We start from the raw sequence: 17,757 nt of genomic DNA on the forward strand, positions 1-17,757 counted from the left end.
CATGAAAACTATAGAGTTATGTGCATTGTCTTGTCTCATTTTGTTTTACTAGTTAATGCTCTGATACGTCATATCTTTAGCTCTCTTTATTTCATACTCTGTTTTGTTGAGTTTATGTAATGAAATCTTTGAAGTACTCATTTAGATGTTTCATGTTTGTGTAAAAGATTCAATACCTTTCTTGTTTTTGAAAAGTCTGAATCAGGTGTTTCAGTTGGTTCTATTGTATATTTCATGCTTCATTAAAGTATTTCATCAAGGTGTTAAGTCTCAGTCATCTGTGCATATTGTGAATTAAAATTGTCAAGTTCATAAAAGTATTTCTTGTTAAAATTTGTAACACTCTGATTCACCCCCCCCTCTCAGAGTGTTTCCACTTCCAACAAAGACGCATTTCAACTCCAGTTGAGCTTGATTATAACATCCATGTTAACCCTCTGTAATTTTTGGAATTCCTTCGATAGCCTCGAAATAGTCTATTAGATCTTTTGAATTGTGACCCAGAGGTCCTACATATACCATCTGCCCTCCACGCTTCATCAGCACCAACTGCAATCTTATTCACATTCTCAGCATCTACAAGTACAAATGTACCAGCTCCTACAATACTAGTATGTGCATTGAAATTACAAATAAATACCTCATCAAAAGCTTCAAATATATCAATACTAGGTTGATGAATGGTGCACACAACAGCTCGTTCTGTATCCACTGTATTGTGAACTATTCGCATAACAATTGCAGCAGCTCTTGCATCAAGTCCAAATGTTGGCTCATCCATGAAAATAATTGAAGGATTTGCGACCAGTTCTACTGCAATTGTTAGCCTCTTTCTTTGTTCCGTGGACAACCCATTAACTCCAGGGAGACCAACCAGAGCTCCTTTTAAGTTGGTTAGTTCTACAAGCTCCATTACTTCTTCCACAAACATCTGTTCAAAAAGTAGTTTTTGTCAATTTTTGCTTTTACCTTTTCTAAACCCTTGAACTGAAATAACAAACGAATTGGGTTGCTCAAGAATAAAATATGCACCTCTCTTGCTTTTCTATCTATGTCCTTGGGAAGATGAAGCCAAGCAGAGTATATTAGGGATTCATAGACAGTAACATAGGGAGAATGAATATATGTTTGTTCGCAGTAGCCAGAAATGCGAGCAAATGTTTCTTGTTTCTTGGGATAACCAGATATGGTAATGGAACCCTCGATGTACCCTCCAGTTTTCCTTCTTGCAAGAACATCCATCAAGGTCGTCTTCCCAGACCCACTTACCCCCATTAAGCATGTTAAAATTCCAGGCCTGAATGACCCACTGATCCCTTTCAATAACTAGAGTTTTTCCTCTGTAACTCCTTGAATCTTCATTTCCTGTATAGAAATGATTATGAACAACAATTCAAATGAAAAATCTAAAGGAATTTGCATTCATATGGAACAGAAAGTAGCTTACAACGGGCATGTCAACATAATAGTTGATGTTGTCAAAGGCCATGGCCAGAGGTTGGAAGGGCAGAACCATTCCTTTATTCTCGCCCGTAATGTGGTCAGAATTGTTTGAAACATTGCTATGTCTCTGTCCTCCTGCAAATCTACCTGCATACGTTTTTACAATTGTTAACAAATTCAACTGAATTTTTTATTGTTCGAGCAACTATCAGGGTGGATGGTAATGCTTCCTAAAATATCATGTATTTCCTGTCAATTACCTTGAGTACCGGTCGTAGATTCTTTCTTTTGTTTCAACTCCTCTTTTGAAATTAGAGCCTGAGGCTTTCCAAGTGCTGATGAAATAGACAGAGAACATTATTTACAGGCAAAGGATTTGTTATGCCAATGAAAAACCAAATACAGATCGAGTTGGAGGTACTCACGATCAAGATAATGTAACGCCGCTGTGTATAAAACATTGAAGAGAATATTGTACCCACAGAGCGCTCCAATGGATAGCCAATACCACCAGTCATCAGAAAACAGTCCGCGAGAGCGCATTAATTGGACACCGATGTTATCCTGTAAACACAAAGAGATGAACTTGGTGAGGGAATTATGTCTTTGATTAATAGAAGCAGGAAATGGAGTTGTTGGAAATAAAGTCAAATCTGAATTAAATGGGCTGGTCTTATAGGGCTAGTAGATCAGTGATGGAGCACTTTAGCGGTAAATAGAAGGTTCTAGGTTTATCTCCTAGCTGATTGGTGAAAAGCACAATATGATATCAGAGCCAGATCAAACTAGGAGTCCCAAACATTCTACAAAATGATTTAAGGGAATGATCGAAATAAACACAATCTGAATTAAATATGGGTAGTTTTATGAAGACCTGTAGTTCACTGGCAGAACATTCTAGCAGCAAATGAAAGGCCTATATTTGTATCTTAACTGATCCATGGAAAACTCATTTGTATCTTAGCTGATCCATGGAAAACTCAGCAGAAAACAAAAATTACAAACCTTTTGCCATCTGCTTGCTAAGAACTCGTTTACTGCGATACCATTTTAAGCATACATGAGAGGAGAGATCCAGTAACCCCATATCCACCAGCCTTTAATATCATCTGTGACAGTTACCAGACCTTGGTCAAAACTTCTTATTTATATCCACTCAGCACGAGAAGTATGATAAATAATCATTTTTTTTGTATGTACCTCTGGAGATGATGAATCCTCCAAGAACAAAAATAAACAAGATGGCGAATGAACCAAAAGTGTTTGCCACTATTCGATTTTGTCCTACAGCTGCTATGAATCGAAACAGCCCTAATGCTGACAGAGAAACTGCAATCTAGAGCGACAATTGTTGAAAAAACCTGCACATAGAAGAAAAGAAAACACACACATTAGATTTTCAATATTTACAATAGCTACAACAAAACAATTATGTATATAACTTTAAGAAGTAGTAGTCGTGGTCCTACCTCTGTGGGTTTGGGGTGAAACCAATGATATAGTAAGTCAAAATGATCCATATTGTAGATTCCATTAGAGACAGAGGAATCCTCATGATCCAAGTGGCAAGAGAGTATGCCCAGGCAGGGAAGAACTTGAAATCTCTCTGCTTGTGTAATACTGGAAGTTTGTCCAGTGGCATTTGCAATTCTGCCATGCCGTTAAACATTACTTGAATCAGCCCAAAGAAGAGAGCTGAAAAGTAGACGGATCCATCGTCGAGATTTCTTTCATGCATATTGGTTCGAAAGAAGACACTTGAAGCGATCAAATCCAACAGAGTTATCTGTCAAAAAAAGGGTTCCCTTCAATTCCATTTCAGCCCTAAATATCCCACAACACAAACCTAACAAGATTTAAAAACAAATTCACTACAAAATTTACTACCTGAGAGGATTTGAGGATATAGATGAAGGAGCTCTTCTTCATGAGCAAAATTTCTCTATCCATACATGCTTTCAAAAGCTCCTTTTTCCCTAACCCAAATTTCTCTTTCGTGAGTGCAGCTGGATGAGACTTGCTTTTATCATATGGAATCGATAGTTCCCCATTAATTTTGGTAGCAACGTGGAAAGATTGGAATGCATCTGAAAACTCCTTGACTGTTACAAAACGGTATGGGTGCCTTGTGTCTGCCCAGTATTGTTCTTGATCTTTAAGTGAAGTCACCTGTTCAAAATCATGGAGGAAATTATAGTCATATTGAGCAATGCATAGTCTACTGGTTGTTTCCATGTTAATGGTCTTTCTTTTTTAATAAATAATGATTTAATGGTCCATCTGTTTAAATAAATAATGACTTAATAGAGCCTATGTATAATAATAAGTATGAATGGTTCACTCGTTATTCAGTGGATATACTGGATTTTGCTTATTAAATAATATATTAAATTTTGATTTGTTTAGGTGATTTATTTAAAATTACATTAATAAATGAATTTTATTAGAAAAACTAATCTGATTTCAGATAAATCAAACAAATTAAAACTTAGGATGTGCTTAAACTTAACCAATAAACCAAAAAAAAAAGCCAACCAAATATTATACAATCACAAAATAAGAACTTACCTCTTGCAAGAAATCTGCAACACCCTTCCTGTCGGGGCATCTGAATCCCATGGAATCAAAGAATTCGAGAATGGACTCTCGTGGGCCTTGGTAAACGAGATAGCCTTCAGAAAGTAGAATTACATCATCGAAGAGATCGTATGTTTCAGAGGCAGGTTGCAATAGGGAAACCACCATGGTGGAATTGAAGACATGAACGTATTGTCGCAGGCATTTCACAATCTGAAATGTTGTAGAGCTGTCCAAACCAGTGGAAATCTCATCCATGAGGAGGGCATTGGCGGCTCCAACAATCATCTCCCCTGTCGTAACTCTCTTCTTCTGACCACCAGAAACACCTCTGCGCATCACATCTCCTATCATGGTTTCAGCACATATCTCCAGCCCCAATATCTGTTTCACCCATTTTAAGTTATCAACCAACTGCAATTCATATGATCCTTCTCTAAACTCTATATGGATGCAAAACTTTAGACAAAACTTACCTTTAAGACATAATCTGTGTGATCAGATTGGACTTTTGTCCCTCCATTGCAGTTGCCTGCAACAATATATTTACTCTTTCTCATGAATACCTCAATGAATAAAATTCATCAAGATAAGGGTTCTCTATATTGCAGAACTAGATTGCTTCACTCACCTTCATGAAGATATCTATGTCCGGATCTAGTTTGATTCCCTCTTCTTTTTCTGGCCGTGAAAGTTCGGTCGAAACATCTATCGTAGAGGAAAATACATGAGTTATTCATTTATGTCGGAACAAACAAAAGTTGAATTCAGTAGTGTACAGTAATAAAATATATTAGTAATACCATATCTGTATCCGACACCCAGGAAGTGAGCAGAGAAGTCCAAGGTTTCCCTCACAGTCATATCACGAATGTGCATATCGTGTTGGCTAATGTAAGCTGATGTTCTTTGTGGCACAAACTCTTCCATGTTATGCCCATTGAATGTCACTGATCCATCAACCTGTGCCAAGAAGTTGTCAAGCTCAATTAACATTGGACTCTTTTAAAGCTCTGAATAAAAACTTGTATATCTACACATCATAAATAATATGTTGACTACTTCAGTCCGATCTTATTACATACTCTGAGACTTTTGTCGAGCTTTCCTGTAAAAGCCAACAGTAGAGTAGTCTTGCCCGAATCATCCTGTGTCATTACAGAGATTCAGTAAGGAAATTGGGAGAATTGGACATAGAAAACTAAATAAGAATCGAATTGCCATCTGTCTTACCTTCTGTTAATATCTCATCAGGGGTTTAGTTTTATTTAGATTAATTTTTCATTAGTTTATTTTATTAGGTTTTTCTGTTCCAGCAGTTTTGTATAACAGTTTACAACTGTTTTTGCCTTCTTTTTATATCTGCTTGTTTATCTTATTTTGAATAACACAGTTTTTACGGGAATACAAATTATATTCAGATTGCCATTCTTTCCATTTTTTTTTTCTATCTGCTAACAGAGATTCCAGAGTATTATTTTCTGCAATGGCTATCACCTTCCAGGACCACACCACTCATATTATGAAGAATGGTCATGCTTGTCTTGTTTCCCTTTAATAAATGAAGCGATTGGAAAATTCACTGAAAAAAATTATAATAACATAATAAGCTCAATTGACAATGACTTCAATTTAATGACCAAGATGAACTAAAAACACCCATTGACTTCGATTTAACGAACAAAGATGAGCAATTCATATTATTATCTTATAATGCAAAAATCCTACCTCCATGATATTGGCGGCATAGTTGTAGAGCGTAGGCAACGCTCTTCCCCCAACGTGAACATCTGCTTCAACATTCAAGTTCTCGAAACGCACTTCAACCTCGGGCAATTTAATCCCCACTCTGAAAACCAATTGCAGGCATCCCAGAAATGTCAACAATATTGGACAAAATTTTGTAGGCACAGACAATTCGAATTTCTTCAAAAAAGGAAAACAGAGAAAAACAGAGACCGTTCTGAAAGTTACAAACCTGTCGATTCTTTGGCGAAGCCTTTGCAGAAGGTATTCGTTGTCCTGGTCTGCAACTTTGACAAGCCTTTCAATCAATTGCTGTCGAGTCTCGAGCTGCATATGCCTCACATCTATCTCATGCAGATTGTGAATTCCATTGTTCTGACTCACATTCTTAAGAATGGAAGTTCTGAGACGATCATAGGTGGGAAGCTTCTCAATGGCCGCCCATTTGAGTGCCTCAATATCATCTTCACGGTGGGTTGACAGAGAGAAAACACTGCTGCTTCTCTCAAACTGTCTGGTACTCCCCTGCCGCAGGCTGCCCGTCCATGACTCGCCGCCATCTAATCTAATTGACGAACTCATGAAATAACTCCTGGGTTCTAATCAAGTTCGCACCTTTCAGAGAAAATCCGATACGAATATAGTTTTAAACTTTCACAGAAATTTCGATCCGAATCAAGTTCACAACTTTCAGAGAGCATACAACGCAGACTTCCTCAAATATCAGACTAGTTATGCTATTTTCCTTCCCCTGGTGAATGCACAAACGGCATGATATTGTGGGAGGATGATGGTTGTAAGATTGAGCATATATATACACACCCATAGAAGGTTCCCATGAAGCAAGGCACACGCATCTCTTCCTGTGGAAGGTGGGTACATGTTTTCCGTAAACTTTGACAGACTTTCTCGAATTGGTGGGTAATTGGTGGAAATGATAAACGAAAGCATATTTTTCAGCAGCCTGTCTTGACTACGAGATTAATTGAATATGTCAAAATCATCGAGAAGTAACTACCTGAGATTGTGGGAATCTGGGGGTGTGTTGAGATTTTGACGTGGAAAAGGTAATTTTGTCGGTATTTGACTGAAATGATGTCGTTGTTCTCTGGAATTTGAAACGTTTTAGATTTACGTCCGGTAGAAGTAGAACATTGTAGCTCTCGTAAAATTAGTCTTCAATTTAGATTTACTTCGGGTTTGCATCTAAATGAGTTGTAATGACTATACTGATAGAGTAATTTAAATTACAATATCTAACAAAACTCTCATTTCTATTATGCTGTGTTGGATATCGATAACCTCTATTACTTGTGGGAAACAATTTGGAGGGAATCTCAAAGTAAAGGGAACATATTCATTAGTGTGCTCAACAAGTGGAGTCCATAGGGAAGCCGCATCTGTTCTCTTATTTACTACAAATTATCAGAAATTCAAAAACATTTTAGCAAATGCAATGTAAATAATTTTTCTCTTGTAGAAATATTGTTTCGAGTTCGCTACAGATAAAGAGAAATCTAATTAGCATCATGTGAATCCTCATCAGTGACATGATAAATTATCATGTTGTTCTAAAAATTAAAAATATTTTAAATAAATATGTATTTCTATACCAAATATTATACTAAAAGAGGAGTAGAAATTAATTCAATCACAAAAAGAGATACAAAACAAGAAGGGTCAACCACCCATCAAGAAAGAACATTACCTACACAATGTTCAACTAAGTGATCCAACATATGAGACTTGAGACCGGAGCTAATTGTCCCCTATCCACAATATTCCAATTTTGCATGTGATAGAAGCCCATTTGGCCAAACAATCCGCTACCCCATTCCATTCCCTAGAAATGTGGCTACAAAAGTCACAAATTCCAAGGAGCCACTCAATCAAAGAATCTGTTGTTAATATTAATATTTTTATAATTTATCAATAATTAAATTTGAAGTGTCACATATTAAATTATATATTAGATGCTATTTTAATATTTATTGAATAAAGAAAAATATGATTTTGATAATTATATTTTCAAACTTAAACAAGAACTCGATTTTAATCTTTAACTCTATATATAATTAATTAATATTTATTTTTAATTACAAATCACTTAATAAATATTTTTCCTCACTTCAAAATGTTAAATGCTTGCTTCTACTTATTTATAATTATATTAATTTTTCATATTTTTAAACTGTAATATATAATAGAAATTTAAATTATTTTATATAATATATATATATATATATATTTAAATTTAATCATATATATATGGTAAAATTAATTTATATTAAACAAAAGAAAATATGAATTTGGTAATTAGATTTTCAAACTTAATCAAAATCTTATTTTTAATTTTATATATAATTAATTAATATTTATTTTAATTAAAAATCAATATTATTATTTAAAAATTTATTCACATAATAAATTTATTTTCTCACTTTGAATTGTTAAATGTTTTTTTTACCTATTTATAATTATATTACTTTTTCGTATTTTTAAAATGTAATAGATATTTAAATTATTTTATATAATATTTAAAAATATATAAATAAAAGTTTTCATCATCATTAATTAATTTATATGTATTTATTATATTATGATTAATAAAAAAAATTAATATTAAAATATCAAATCATTAAAATAGATTATTTTTAAGATTAAGTACCACACATATTTATAAATAGTCAAATCTTCTATCAATAATTTTTTATGCTTTACAATTTGTTTAAATAAATGCATTGTTGTATACAATTTCATACTGATTTTTTATTTTTCCATTTATGATATGACAATCAAGAGTCTTTTATCAATGCTATATTTAACCCTGAAATCCAGTCCTAGAACATTTGAGAAATATTGTGTACAATTTTAAAGAAAAACCTTGAATATATGTTATTATTTGCAATGTAAATGAAGAGATTTCAATATATAGAAATCTAAATGCTAATTAATGAAAATTAATTTAGAAATCTAATATGTACAAAATGTATTTACAATATAAAATTATTTTAGAATCTATAAAAGTCATTCACCTAAGAAATTCATTACATTGAGTACACTTGTTGTTGACTTGTGAGTTGTCTTCTTTATCATTGATGTCAATCTTTTAAATATGTCCATGTCAAATTCGGTAACCCTAAACCAGAATTTAACTATAAATGATACAATACAAAAATTTCATTAAACCTGTATACACCTAAAATTGATTTGAGAAAATTAATTAAATATATTCTATTTAATTAATGCCTAATTCCTCTATCTATAAATAAATTCTTGAATTTATTTATATGATTCATGGAATTTATTCTTCTTATCCTAAAATCATTTCCACATCATTCACCAACTTATTTCATCATGCCACATCAACATGTGTCTCATATAATTAAATATTCTCAAATATTTAATTGTTCAAATATCTTCAACAAATTGAAGAGACACATGACATTGCAACCAATTGGGAGGACACTTGGCATTCCCTTTTCCTCTTCATCCTCCACATAGAAATTGGTTCCTCTTAAGGAAACATGATCCACTTTTCTCTCCAACTTCTTCATCTCCAACCTTTCATCTTCTCAAATTGAATCCTAACTGTCCATCTTTGCCACCTAGGACATGATCCTTAGAAAATCTATAAATAAACTATCATCTACACAAATCAAGGTCTAGAACACATCTAGGAGTTATGAAGAATAGAGAGCATTAAGCATTTCCAGCATTTTTAGTAATCTTCGAGTAGTTTGCATAGCATACCATAGTTTTTATCATTTAACATAGATCAAGGAAGCATTCTAGCATAATGTAGATCATATTGCATCTCATCTTTAATATCATACATTATAGGAACAATTTCTTGCATTTTCATTCAATCTCATTCTCTAGGTTGTCATTTTTAATGCCACAAGTGCATAAATCTGAGAGCTAATGTGGGATATAGAGGACAATGGGACATTCACAAGAAGGCTGAGTTTTAATTCCTTTCTCTTAATTTGCTTTCAATTTAGTCTCATTGGTGTGTTTAGTGTTTTAATTTGATTAACAAACATAGTTCTTATAGTGTACACAAACTTTATTCTGACGCATTTGATCTTTGTTATTGCGCATTTAATAGTTCTTATAATGCATACAAGCTTTATTATAGCGCATTTGATGAATTGTGTAGCGCATTTAAAACAAAAACTAGATATTTTCTAAACAATGCCTTTTTCTGTTTTGCAAGTGAATTTTTGGCAATTGAAGACCAAAAAGAGAAGAATTCAAATTACTGATAGTGTGCTACATGATCTAGCATGGAGATCTTTTTAAAAATAATTGTTAATTTCCTTTATCTACGTGCTTAAAATAGGCACATAGCTTAATTAAAGGGTTAATTGAACATTATCTACCATGCTTGTAAAGTAATAGGCATTTGCTCTCCCCTTAATTGGGTGACCAAAAAGCTAGGCTCACTCTTTCAATTCATTGCATTAAGATAACACCTTTGGGTGAAATTATAGTGTTGTGTCGCACTTTAGGCTAAGTGTGAGGGAAAAAAAATCTTACTCGGTCGAGTCTGCGTGGCTCCACATGGTGCCTACGTGGAGGACGGGTGGCGGGGTCAAGTCCTACATATAGCCGATGACTGTACTTAGCCTCCCATTTCCACAATCTGAAATAGCTGGAGTGGGAGGGGGGATAAGAAATCCTTTGACCGAGCAAGGTAGGGCTGAAAGACTTTTTTTCTTTTTTTTTTTAATTGTTTTAATAATATATGTATACATTTTAGGCAGATTTTTTCGGTTTTTTTTAAGTTTTTTAATTTTTTATGCAAATGAAGAACACATATAAAAAATACAACCCAAAACACCTGATATAAAAAATACAATGCATATGAGATAATATTTAACCATAAACTTCATAACATCACACATTCACCATCCAATCGTAAACTACATATCATTTGCACATTTTGACATCCAACCATAAACTTTCAAATATGCAAACATATGTTGATACTTGAATGCCAACACATCATCACTTCTAGTGCAAAAACAATTCTTTTAGGACACCTAAACAAGAACATTTATTATCATAGATTGACATCAATGTCAACATGCTACTCCATATCTACAATAACCACAGTTCACCAGATCATTAGATCATAGGAAAATAGAAGATGATTTTTTATAAAAAAGAGTTTGATGTTTTTTACAATGATGTTGAGTTTGTGAAGCAATGAACTACTTTGTATACATGTCATAGTACTGAAGGGCTAGGATAAAATTTTTGAGTGGAGGTATGTGGATGAAATGCTTATATAAATTTAGTTAGGACAGATAGTTTAGAATGTTTTCATGTATGAATGTACAAATTTATCAATGTTTATATAACACGTGATTCATCTCAAGTTTATCTGAACAAATGTTAAATAAGTTCATGTGTATGTTCATGTAATTTGTTATTCAATGTAATCTTTAAGTTTCAATGTCTATAGGTCGCAGTTCATTTGATTCATTTTGCTTAAAATGTTTAAAGCATATTTGTACAATGTTTCATTTTTTTGTGGGATACATTGTATATGAACTTATTTTTAATTCAATTTAATGTATACATGCAAATTCACACACACACACACATATATATTCATACATTTGAACACATCACATAGATATGGCTTCTAGTGGTTCACAACATTTTTCTTCTGAGCAGAGTGTGCATCCTGATTCTCAACAGACCACACGAAGGTCTGAGACTCCTGAGAGTACTCCTGAGAGTTCAGAGACTTCTCGTACTCAGACTATTTTGAGAATGCAGTCCTCTCTAGTGCAGTTACAACAAACTTTAAATAACACTCATGTGCTAGCCAATAGGGATAAACTAGAATGTATTAGAGATGAGATGATTCGTATGATTGAGCTTCCTCAATCATACAACCCATATGATGACCCTCACATTGAGCATTTTTATAGGACTTTATCTCACACTGTCTATGGTATGATTAAATGGAAAACAATCGATAGAGATGTTTCTGCAGTGAATGTGAAATCCATGTTCCCATTTTACATGGAAATGGTTGTGGTTAGAGGATATCAGGTCACTAGATGCGAGGATCCTATTGTCGCACCATTCATATATCCTAGATGGTTGGCGACACATCATAGGTGGTCATAGAAGGATGAGCTGCCACAATATTTTTGCAAATGATTGTATGCATAATTTCATCTAGGATATGATGTTGACTACATAGACTTTTCATGACATGTTGGGCAAGGTAGGGGCAAATTTGCAGACAGATTTAGACACCGTGATACCAAGCCCTCTAGTAAGAGGGCAATGGTGGGTCAGAACCTTTCATTTTTTTTGAAAGGTTTGGATTTGGTCACAGGTGGTGCTGGTGATATGGCAGCTAAGGAGGCATGCGTTGGCATGTATTCTGGCATTGCCAAAATTGCTACTTAGGTTGATGAGATGACTTCTGATTGTGTGGGGAGATATATGTTGCATTCTCATACTGCCCCTATTGTTGATGAGATAGATCCATTTCATGACCCATATATTTTTTATGAGCTATCATCTCCTGCAGAGATCGCACGGTTATCAGAGGATCGTCTATGCCAGATGAGCTCCTATTTAGTGATTGATCTTGTGGATGCTTATCAGGATTTCTCTACATTACATGGGATCACCCCCTAATAGCTTCCTGAGTTCATTGGATGAGTACTTCAGAGATCCTCGACTAGTACCAACCATGGTGGAGGAGATTTAGATCCTGGTAGTACCAGGAAGAAGGATATTTCAATACCTCCTACAGCTCCTGAGACTACAGTGCATCCTACACCACATACTCTAGGAGTTCGGCGATGAGTTTTTTTATCTCTTCTTATGGATGACTTTATTGATCCAAATGTTGTGTCATTACACTCTTTAGAGATATTTGGCATCGGGCATGCATTTGAGGAGAGGAATAAGGTAAGAAACCAAATTTTGATTTTAACTTAGTTGTATATATAAAGTTTCTATGTTTTCACTACCATTGACATATTTTTTAGTTTTAAATATATATTATAGGAGATTATGATGGTCGTGAGATATGGAGATTTGCAAGAACCTGGTGATCCTATTCATCAGGATACACAAGTAAATTTATATTTAAATTGATGTGTCTTGTTTTTTTCCTATTCATCAGGATCCACTATATAATTTTTTTAACATGGAAATTATGTACACAATGTAGGCCCCTGGAGCAGGTGACAGATCAGATCGGGGATCGGGATAGGGCACGATATAGCTCATTATTGTTATATACATGCTTGCTTCTTTTATTCTAGATATATCTGACATTTCTATTATGTATATCTTACATTTATATTATACATGTTGTGAACATTATATTTCTATTATGCACTCGATTTCCATTATACATGTTGTGGATATTTAGATATTATACATGAATTGTGGACATTACATTTGTAGCCTTGTTTTAGACATTATACCTAGACATATCATACATGTTACATGTTTATCTAGACATTTCATGTGTTACATGTTTATAGAAATTTCATGTGTTGTATTTGTTTATTTTATGTGTTACAATGTACTCTCACTCTCAATTAGGTGATCTCACTCTCCTAATTCATCAACACCTTTCCTTAATATTTATAATTTATTATTTAATGCATAATTTAGTCGAAAAAAGATGTTTTAAGGGGATGTCTTAAGGGGATCATAATACATGGTAAATTAGTATTCAATTTCTTCAAACTCATTATTATTGAATTTGTCTACTTAGCTATGTCACATGTTTATAGAAATTTCATAATTTGTTACATGTTTATTTTATGTGTTACAATGTTCAAATTTCATGTGTTACATTTCAGTTAGATTGATATGCAAATCATTTCTACATTTCTACATGTTTCATTATTAAAATTAACTAAGAATAATTTCTACATTTCAGTTAGATTGATATGCAAATCATTTCTATATTTCTACATGTTTCATTATTAAAATTAACTAAGAAGAATTTCTACATTTCAATTAGATTGATATGCAAATCATTTCTACATGTTTGATGTGCATATTAACTAAGAATAATTTTGCAAATTTTAAATGACCTCTAGAGCTACTTTGTGAGGTTGTGCATTACTAGATAGGTCTTAAAATTCTCAATGAACAAGTTTGTGTATATTGTCTAGAATAAATAATTAAGATTTGATATTAATCTAGAGTTTAACATTATGTAAGACTACATCCTAGGACTATACCTAACTTTTCTTATGAGGATGTCTTAAGGGGTGTCAATGACATGTCAATGAAAAATCAAAATGTATTCTAAATCAAGTAATATAAATAATCACTAATAAATATGAATAATTCAATTATGACTAGTGCCTTGTTCTTAATCAAGAAAAAGTCTTGAGTTTAAAACTACAAAAAATATGTACATAATTTCTTAATCAAGCAATATAAATAATTACTAATAATCTAATTCAAGTAATATAAATAATCACTAATAATCTAATTTAACAAAGAAAAGAATTTACATGTGTGTGAACTCATTAAAAAACAAATAACAATGTATATATAATAAAGGGATCTAAAGTTAGGACCTATTCTAGGATGTCTTAAGGGGATGTATAACATAAAAGAATACATATAAAATATTTTCAACCAAGCATGCATAACAATTTATATAATTTAGCATAATTAAAATAATGGTATCTAAAATTAGGACCTATTAGGATGTCTTAAGGGGATTTCCAAAGAGGATGTCTTAAGGGGATGGCCAAAGAGGATGTCTTAAGGGGATGTATAACATAAAAGAATACATTTAAAATCTTTTCAACCAAGCATGCATAACAATTTATATAATTTAGCATACTTAACATAAGGGGATCTAAAGTTAGGACCTATTAGGATGTCTTAAGGGGATGTCCAAAGAGCATGTCTAAAGGGGATGTATAACATGTAAAAGCATGTACATGTAATTGAAGAATACATAAAATCATGACATAAAAGCATTTCAACCAAGCATGCATAATAATATATGAAAACCATTGTTCACCGTGTCAAAAAAAATACTAGATATGATCCAATATTAAAAAATCATCTCTAAGTTTTAATATGGTCCAAACACACACACACACACACACACACACACACACACACACACACACACACACACACACACACACACACACACACACACACACATATATATATCCAGTCCTAGTTCAAATTAAACATGAGTTCAAACTCTAGTTAAAATATAAAAGTATGAGCTACAAAAACAAGTTAGATAGCCTAAGTTAGCTCCTGATACATATAGTCTGGATCCTTTCTATCTTTTATTCTCCAAAAAAATTTCATGTTCTTCAAAAGGTAACCTCCACTTTTGGTTGCCATGTCCTTTTTTTGGAAATGTCTCAAATTGCATCTTTGTCGATATAACCAAGTGATTGTAATGTAGAACTATTTTTCCAAGTATGCATTCAATAATTTGAACACTGTTTTTGTCTATATTAGTTTGCTGATAATAGGTGCCTTCTATAACAACTGAACCAGTTGGATATGACTGTCCATCACCGTCTACAGTTACTTCTGGCAATTTAAATTTTACTTTCGTGCATCTTAATAGATAATAATCTACACCTTCCACATTATCAGGATCCACAACCACAACCAAAATATCACCTATGTGTGTACATCTAGATGACACCATATAAATTTAAAACAAAAGTAAGATGTAGATAAAATTTGAACATCACTGTGATCTAAATTAAAACTTAATAAAAGAACATATATGCACACACACACACACCTGTAACCACTAAATCATAAACACATTCATAATCAACTGAATATATAGGATCATGATTGTCTATGTCATTTTCATCGTCTTCATAAGGAGGCATTTTGATTCTCTTTCATATCCCATTGTGAGACATATCCATTTGCAATATTCTCGCATTGACTTATTTGATTGTCCTCAACACAGTCAACACAAAAGCGTGATTTTTCTCTTACTTGAATTAGTGGAGGCTTGTGGTGTCATGAAGTCATCAGTTGATGCAAACTTCTAATACCAATAATTGTTTGACAATTGTAAGGATTAGATCGATCAATACTTGTTACAAATATGAAATGAAATTTGCACATTTTTAGATCGACAACTTTAGGATAAAAGTGAAATGTAGCTGATGAAATTTTTTAATAATTCTTGAGAACAAAATATTTTACCTTTCACTTCCCAAAAATAACGTTTGTTGTATGGTGTGTCCCGAATAGAAAAATTACTTTGATACCATTCAACAATTTTGTTTGAATTCTCTATGCTATTATCTATATAAAAGAACTTAGAGATGTCGTTATGCGTACTTCTTTTTAAATAAATTTATCTTAAGAAATAGATACAAACAAATTGAAAAAAAATTAACAGTACCTGCAAGTTCATGTTGGTGAAGTGCACGCTTCACACATGCTCCTGCTCCATCATGCTCTCCTTTTCTATGTCCACTTTCAAATAAGTTCCATTGAAACTTAACATTGTGTCTAACATGTTACATGGATAGCCAATTAAAGGCTTCGACAGATTTAAATTGTCCTACTCCATAAAGTTGTATGACATGTACATGTACGATTGAACATTTAAAATAAAATTTATCAAATTGAAATCAGATACAAATCTACATATAAATGAAAATGAATTGAAACTTATGTACTCACTTGCACAACCATCCAACCAAATCTAGTGTTGTGAAACATTTACCCGTGATTTGCAAGATCTTCAAAAAAACTGCAAAACAATGAGCTACATAGCTCCTATCATGAAGCTTATCATCGTTGATATAGAAATGAACCTCCTTGATGATAATGCGTTCATTTGGATCAGTACAGTTTTCTACCCCATCCATATAAAATTGTGTGTGTCTATAGGTCACTTGCACAAATATTGCAACTTGATCAGAATGATAATATTGAGCTTGAATCTTTGATTGAGGGGCAAATGTATAGTTCTCGGAGAAATCTAGTACAATTGAAAGAATACAACCAGGTGGAAAACAATTTTTAGAATCACGAAATTGTTTAGCTTGCCATCATGCACCATGACAGTGTTGGATATGTGGATAAATCATAGTATGAAAACTGTTCATAAAATCAAGGTAGGGCAATTCACTCTTCTTCAATGCAATTTTTTTGGATTCATCTCCTATCTTAGTTCAATATGTCTCATATTGAAACCTCTTCCACAAAACTGGCATTGAAACATCAATATTCTCAATTTGTAATGGATTTTTTTGTAAATCTCCATAATCAATGCATGTGCTTTTTATACATTGTACATTGAAGTCATCTAAATCTTTTGATTTATCACATAAAATTGATTTCTCAGATTGTGTCGTACTTCCAGGGATGACCATATCTGGATTAAGTACTGTCATAGATTTTTTATATGACTCTAAGTATAGATGAAACTCAACATGATTTCGATAGAAACAAGTTTCACGTACCTTATTTATGCATACAAAGCAAGGGTGCAGCCTCAACATTCTCTGACATATTTTCACATTAGAAAATTCTTCCTTGAATGCTTCAAATAGTTCATTTTGTGTTGTATCTACAAAATGTTTAAGATGTGAAATCTTCATACCGATCTCTTCATCTTTCATCTGTATAGTGTCCCTTCTATTGGAAGAAACAAGGGAGTGGCTGATCCAATATTCAATGACCAGTCTTCTTACATCTTCATAAATTTTGTCTTTTTGAGGAAGTCTACAAATATATACCCAATTCATTTTGATGTTTTCATCTAACATATTTCTCCTCCTAATATATCTTTGAACAATTTTTCTAGATATATGCAGTAATTCAAAAATTGCTTTAACTTGTCTTTTATGTGACAACCTCTTACTAGAAATCATAGTCATCAACACTCTACGTGCAACACTTGATTCAACTCCTCAACTTGTGGTATTAATAAGGTTCAATGCATCTTGCAAATTTTCAACTATT

The 17,757-nt window shown here is 33.0% G+C and overlaps 1 pseudogene; it reads right to left on the reverse strand.

Annotated features, from left to right (window-relative positions):
* Nucleotides 1-263: 263 nt before the first annotated feature.
* On the reverse strand, nucleotides 264-6,460 carry LOC131035511 (ABC transporter G family member 39-like; annotated as a pseudogene).
* Nucleotides 6,461-17,757: the final 11,297 nt, after the last annotated feature.

This window comes from Cryptomeria japonica, chromosome 3 (assembly GCF_030272615.1).
Source record: "Cryptomeria japonica chromosome 3, Sugi_1.0, whole genome shotgun sequence".
Taxonomy (NCBI): Eukaryota; Viridiplantae; Streptophyta; class Pinopsida; order Cupressales; family Cupressaceae; genus Cryptomeria; species Cryptomeria japonica.